Here is a 7,135-nt window from a genome sequence, read left to right as displayed (position 1 = left end):
TATAATAATTTAATATTTGTCAATGTAACTTTTTTTTTATAATGAAGTGATTTATTTGATTAGAATGTGAAAAGAGGGTTTATGTTAAAACACTTAGAGATTCTTTAACATACCATTGGAGATATTATTGTTTGGCCAGCTCGTTTTTACGATATCACTGTACTTAATTTATAACAAAGCGTATTTCTTTTTTCAGTTCTTATAAGTTTACTCCAAGTTGCTGACTATCATATGGTTTGGATGGAAAGATGAGGGGTAGGGGACCTTCTTCCTGTAACCAATTAATTGACCTGTAAACAGTTAAATGACCTGCATCTTTAGTTAATCCCAACCCCAACCCATTCTCAAAGACGGTAAATGAGTTTCACTAGTGTTAACAAATCATCATATTATCAACAAATGGGAAATTTAATTCCAGAATTCGTGATTTATATATATTTTTACAAAGTGCGTTAGGTGTCTCGATAATAAAAGACTGTTGATATTTTTTTTTCAAAGTGCGTGAACTTGGTCCCAAATTTAATGCACTTTGATTTTTTTTTCAAAGTGTGTAATTTTTTCAAAGTGCGTTGCCACAAACCGACAATACTTATTAACCTATTTACTTACCGTATAATTACCTATTTACTTATCATATTGGGAGGAAATGAACGGAATTACAGAGATGCATGGCCGTATTCTCTACATACTGTTACCTGATTTACATGATAGGAGGTATAAAGATAGATGGTATATTGCCATCATAACTGTAGTTCATCGACTCTACATCACATAGAGAGCCACATATAGTTCTCCTTTGTCGAAGATAAACCTGCTGTTAATATAAATGAACAGACATATCGAATGACTCTACATGTATATATAGTATTTCATTAGCTCCATGTTTAGTTATCATGCTGCTAAAACTCGATATCGATCACTTTTAATTTATCTAAATACAATTATATATGATTTGAGAGCATGCTTCATAATTAGACGAATTAATTATATGATAATATTATAAGCGAAGTTGAATGCATACACTACCTCGATGTGAACTAAATTTTTCGTGCTTTCAGTTATTCATTTGTTTGATTGTTTGTTAAGAAAATTGACTTATTATATCAGAAAACATACAAAAGAAAGATACAGAAAATAAGAGGGAGGTGGGGGGACTAACGATGATGACACTATCACTGGCACCCTCCACGTTCTCTGACCAAAAATTAACATGTTGTAGATAAATATTTCTAATATTTGTCTTCTCTATCATCAGATTAGACCAGTGCTGATCATCATGTCTTCTCACATCCCTGTCACGTGATTGGGAACCTCTCCTCTTTTTCTAGATCTGCGTATTCACAAAAGGAAATTGAGTTAAACAGGCTGATATGAATTTTCTTTTGGCTGAATTTTTTTTTAAATCAGATTTAAAAGGTTTGGAGTATAGGTAAATCTCTGTTGTGAATTGGTTATTGCGTCCTTAATAGCAAAGTTAAAATTCCCTACGGGAAAGAAACTAGAAATACAATAGGCAAGAATTGATGAAAAAAAGATTAACAAGGTCTGAAATAGTTTTTATAAAATCAAAATCTTTATTGAAACCAAAGATAAATTCCCACCTTAGTGCACGAATTCCTAATAAAAACTGGAAAATTGGTTATGTGTAAGAAAACTGAAAAACAGTGAGACAAACAAAATTGGTACATGTACATGTATGTTGATACAAACAGGTGATGTAGGCAAACATAGAAAATCAAATATATAGTTGAATGCAGTAAGGATAAAATGTTATATTATGTAAAGAAACAAAGAATGATAAAAAATGTAAGGAGGTTTTATATAGGCCTATTTTGTAACGAAATATGCTATTTCTAGAATAGATAAATAAATATTCATTTTTGTAGCCAAACAAAACGAAACTTTCAGAAAAAAACATTGATATTGCCATTCATTATCACTCCAAGAAAATATTTAGGAAATATCATATCATCTCACAAGATTTTTTGGAAACGTTTAGGTATAAGGTGAATGTTATTTCAATATCTTTACTGAGATTTGGTATATATTGTAACACCAAAGGAAGAGTAAAGGAGTGACATTGGTCCATGACTAACATGAAAGAGATACTGGACTGACCATCAATGTGCCTGATAGGTGGGTTCTAAATTGTAAACAAAAAAAACACAAACAAAACAAAAGAATCACAAAATTATTTGATTTACTATCTATCATAAATATAAATCAATCGGGAGATATCAGGGAAAGATCGACTTTCAATTCGAAGAATAGTTTATAGATGACCTACTTTCGAAAAAAGAAGACATATTGAATATAAACAATATTTTGATGATGCTTGAAAATATATATAGAATTTTGAAATGTACAAATAATATACTCTTTGTGTTATATTGAATCAATGAGTAAGATATTTGGGTTTTTCTTTTAAAATATGACGTTCTGTAAAATAGGGGCTAGTCATTATATGCATTTAAAAACTCATGTGCTTACTTTTATACAGATACTGATGAAAGACATTTTGCACAATAATTGTAAGATAGGCATCATGTTTATACATGTCCTTATTTCTTTAAAATATTCAAACGGTGATAATCAATTCCCCCTACCTCTGGAATATTGTTCTGTAGAAACTATGTTTAACGGATTTCAACTGACAGCAGAACGTCATAAAAAAGTTTTCTAGGCCGTCAGATATCTTTTTAAGTACAGAACTGTACAAAAGTGATTTGACTTACATGTACATTAATATCACACCTATACTTGGAAATATTCGAACGTATTTATAGTAAATAAGCTATAAAATACAATGTAAATCAAACTCCTATTATTTCTTTTCAGTGTCAAACATGTCTGTGGTTTACCAGGCCTCGGGGCCACGAACGAAGAGTGGAACTCAACGGTCTTTTCCTGCCCAAATCTGAGAGGTTACTAGTACCTCTGGACCAATACAGACTATTTTGGTTCTTTTATTCCTAACCCCAACTTAAACCCTCTGTTTAAAGAGAATCCTCGATTATTATTGTAAACATAAGAGGTACATGGCAAATGCTGACTTTAACAACATCATATCTAGAAATCTTTATCATTAATTAAAGTGATACATAAAACATGTCATTTCTAAGGACGATTCTAATAACCCCCCTCTCTCTCTCTTTCTCTCTCTCTCTCTCTCTCTCTCTCTCTCTCTCTCTCTCTCAATGATCATTTTATAGAAGATTAAACATTTAAACATACACAAACCTATATGGACGTTTCACAGATCTATTTGCCTTTCCTTGGTCATTAACGTTAGAATATACTCTATTGTCGTCACTGGATACTGATAACGAACTTGATGGATATTTTTCATGACCAATCATGTATCACTGGGGACTCGGTAAAAACACTGACCGGTGGTTGACACCAGCGTATGCCCATCTCTATCAGAAGAATCTAATCTAAACCAAGAAAATAAAAAAATAAAAGAACAATTGATTTTCACAAAAAACTGAAACATTTGATGTTGGAACGAAATTAAAATGAATCAACTGACGTATTCACCAGGGGTATGTACATCATTAGAGAAATATGGATGTCTGTTAATCCGGTACAACGAACAATATTTTATTATTTCTTTAAAAAAACGACCTTTACATTAATACAATTCCTACTCCATAGGGATGTGTAGAAATGTAATGCCAAATTTATCCTTCCTCTACGAAAAATAATTAATCAAAATAAAACACAACTGTTTTCTGCATATGGTATCCGTTACATGTTTATGTATTTAAAGAAACGCAAATTACAAGTTTATTCAAATCATACCGAATACCTGCAAACCTAATGGGTTTTTTTTTGGTTTTTTTTACTAATAAGCAATTTTCAATTGTCATTGAGTCAACTTGAAATGAGTCCATAGCTCCTTGAGAATTAAACATTGTTAATTAGTAAAAGACACCACTGCGCCCTAGCTCTATCTAACGGCATTGCAAACAAATCTCCGTCCCCGGCGGCAACATGGGAATTCAAGCACTTTTAAATATCATCTTTTTTCAGATACATATGTACTGCTTTCTAACATTATTATTCTGTTGTTGATCACTTATGTAACTTACAATTTCCTCGGTAGTGATTTTTTTTCCATTGAAGAAACTGTTCCCTTGCCAAGTAAAAAAAAAAAAAAGACACCCCTGGACCAAATCGCCGACCCGAGACTCCGCTTCTGGATGAAAATAACGAAATCTTGTTGGACATAAGAGACGAAAAAATCATATGGTATTGTGGTTGAAACAAAATAGTAATTCATATCGTGCAAAACTTTACTATGCAAGGCCCATGGATACACGCGTCAGATGTGCTAACACAATTATAAACTTGTCTGGTCCTACAAGGAATAAGACAGCCTTGTACTGAAAGAGATTATGTCTTAGCTTTCAAGAGGTACTATATGGATAAGCCGTATTTTCTGGAAAGTTGGGTCAATTGCAGAATACCTTAAACGTACTGAATTGACACAAATTAAAAAGAAAACAATATATACATCTGTATGTTTTTATAGTTTGGTAGAACTTATATTGACACCAACAGCAAACAAAATATAGGGTATTTTTTTTTCAAATTCAAAGGTAAAATTTATGGATTTTTTCTTTATATATTGGTAGTTTATAGCTAAACTAATTATGTCTAAGAATTTAAGGATGATTTGATTGTTAATTTGTTGACCACCCAGCCTCCTTAAACTAAACAATACGTGTATGTACACTTAAGAATTTCGGACGGAAGAATCATTTTCATCGACTTTTTGTGCTATCAGAAAATCCAAATCAAATTATTTTCTCGCCCCATTGATCTTTCATTAAAGACTTGGATTTCGACGACAATACACATATTCATGTATCAGATTTCTGTAAAATCAATTTTCTCTGCATTAATACTTGAACTTTATTCCAAATAAAACTAATAATGAAAAAAATCTCATATATACTCATGTATATGAACCTACAATCAATCCTTGTATAGCATCTTTGATTGATTTATACCAAAAGAAAGAATAATTATAATCTCATTGTCTTTAAAATTGATATTCATGTGTTTGGATATCGTTAAACACTCAAAAAATTTCTTTCATTATAAAATAAAGGAAAATTGCGAATTGCAGTGGAATGGAGTGGTACTTCAGGAAAGAATTCCGCACGGATTGTAAACCATGAGAAATACTGTAGTATGGAAAATGTCACAGTAAATCACGGTGGCATGGTTTGAATGACTGAGAGAATTCCTGTGGCATGGTTTGAATGGCTGAGAGAATTCCTGTGGCATGGTTTGAATGACTGAGAGAATTCCTGTAGCATGGTTTGAATGACTGAGAGATTCCTGTGGCATAAAGTATGTCACAGTAAATTCTTGTAGCATGGTTTGAATGACTGAGAGAATTCCTGTGGCATGGTTTGAATGGCCGAGAGAATTCCTGTGGCATGGTTTGAATGACTAAGAGAATTCCTGTGGCATGGTTTGAATGGCTGAGAGAATTCCTGTGGCATGGTTTGTGTCACAATGAGTTTCAGTGGCATTGTTTGTATGACCGAAAACAGCAGAGGCATGTTTTGTTGAGAATATTCCCATGACATGAATTTTTCTTGGCTTTAATGATGGTCCTAATTAGGAAAAAAGAACTCTTCTGTATCCAAATCTACAAGCAGATAAAAATATTTTTAAAAATTGCAATGGCTAATCATATGGAATTCAAATAATTAAGTGTATGCCATAAAATTTGCAAAGGCAAAGTTTGTCGTAAGTACCGTTTAATTTCATCTCTTTTTTTTTACTTTTTCCCGGGGCTTTTCTTCTCTCTTGTTTACATAAAATCTTATGATATTTACTCGAAATCATCAAAGCCGTTTCATTGAATATTGATCCTCTTGGTTTGAGAAATCATCATATCGGTTTCATTAAAAGTCACTAATTCCATAATGTACGATGTGTATACATGCATGTTAACAATGATTTACCGTTGATGTTTTGAAACAAAACAATTGTCCCTTAGATTATATTCATACACATAAAAATACCAGATTTATATGGAAGCAATTATCGCCGGCGGACCATTGCTATCAACCGACGCTTTGCCACACATAATGAAGACAATCCATTGCAAAAGGCCTTTCATAATGATGATAATGCCAGATAAAATTAGCAGGGTATCAACGACGAAATTAAAAGGAAAAAATTAATGGGATCAAAACATGTGAAAAGGGATGCTTCCTTTCTTAATTAGGACAGAATTCAGAAGAGGCTGGTCTTTTCTCACCACGTTCTTAAGACATGTTAAACTGAGGTTAAAAAGTCTTTTTTATGTTGGCTTCCGTCTCTAAGAAGAAACCCATTACTGTAAGGCTACTGGAGGATGTGATCGGAGAGTGCTGGGTCACTAATGTATTCTCGTCGTATCTATGACCATTACCGACACCGGTAAAGCTGTGTCATCAGCTGAGCAGCAATTAGCCTTTGTCACGCACATCTCTAGGAACAAACTGTGATCAGAAATTGAGCGCATGTTATGGCTGAACGATAACCTCCAAGTTGATGAATTGTGCTATTACAAATGGATTGATACAAACTGTCGACCTCTCGAAAGTATACCAAATCGCACCAATATCATTGTTTAATAAAACAAACTAGGAAAAAAGGTGGGAAACTATCCATGGACACTGTCGATTTGATAGTATAAGATTTCTATGCGTCTATCTGTTCTTTATCTCTTTGGAAAAGTGTACTCAAGTGTACTCAAGTGCATTTGTTATAATCTGAATCAGTGGATAAAAAGAATTGTAGTGAAGGGTCCAGAAATATTCTGGTTTACAAAATAAACCTACCAACCCTTTCAGCAGCTAGACAGAGTAGATAAAATGAACCTGCGTCTGTCCCATTATATTCGTCTGTCGGAAACAACTTACTTAAACCATACGATATTTTACTTTCAGTAATAAATTACAAAGAAAATCCATTTCTATTGTGTATGTTTTTTCAGTGAGCAGTGCCTTCTTTCTTATTAGCTTTTTCGATTTATTAAGGATGCAATTTATACCCTAATAGGACACATCATGCCAAAAAACATAACCCTATGACGTCGACATAGTTTTTGCGTGTAAAGATTAAA

Source organism: Magallana gigas, chromosome 8, assembly GCF_963853765.1.
Source record: "Magallana gigas chromosome 8, xbMagGiga1.1, whole genome shotgun sequence".
Lineage (NCBI taxonomy): Eukaryota > Metazoa > Mollusca > Bivalvia > Ostreida > Ostreidae > Magallana > Magallana gigas.
This window is presented reverse-complemented; position numbering follows the sequence as displayed.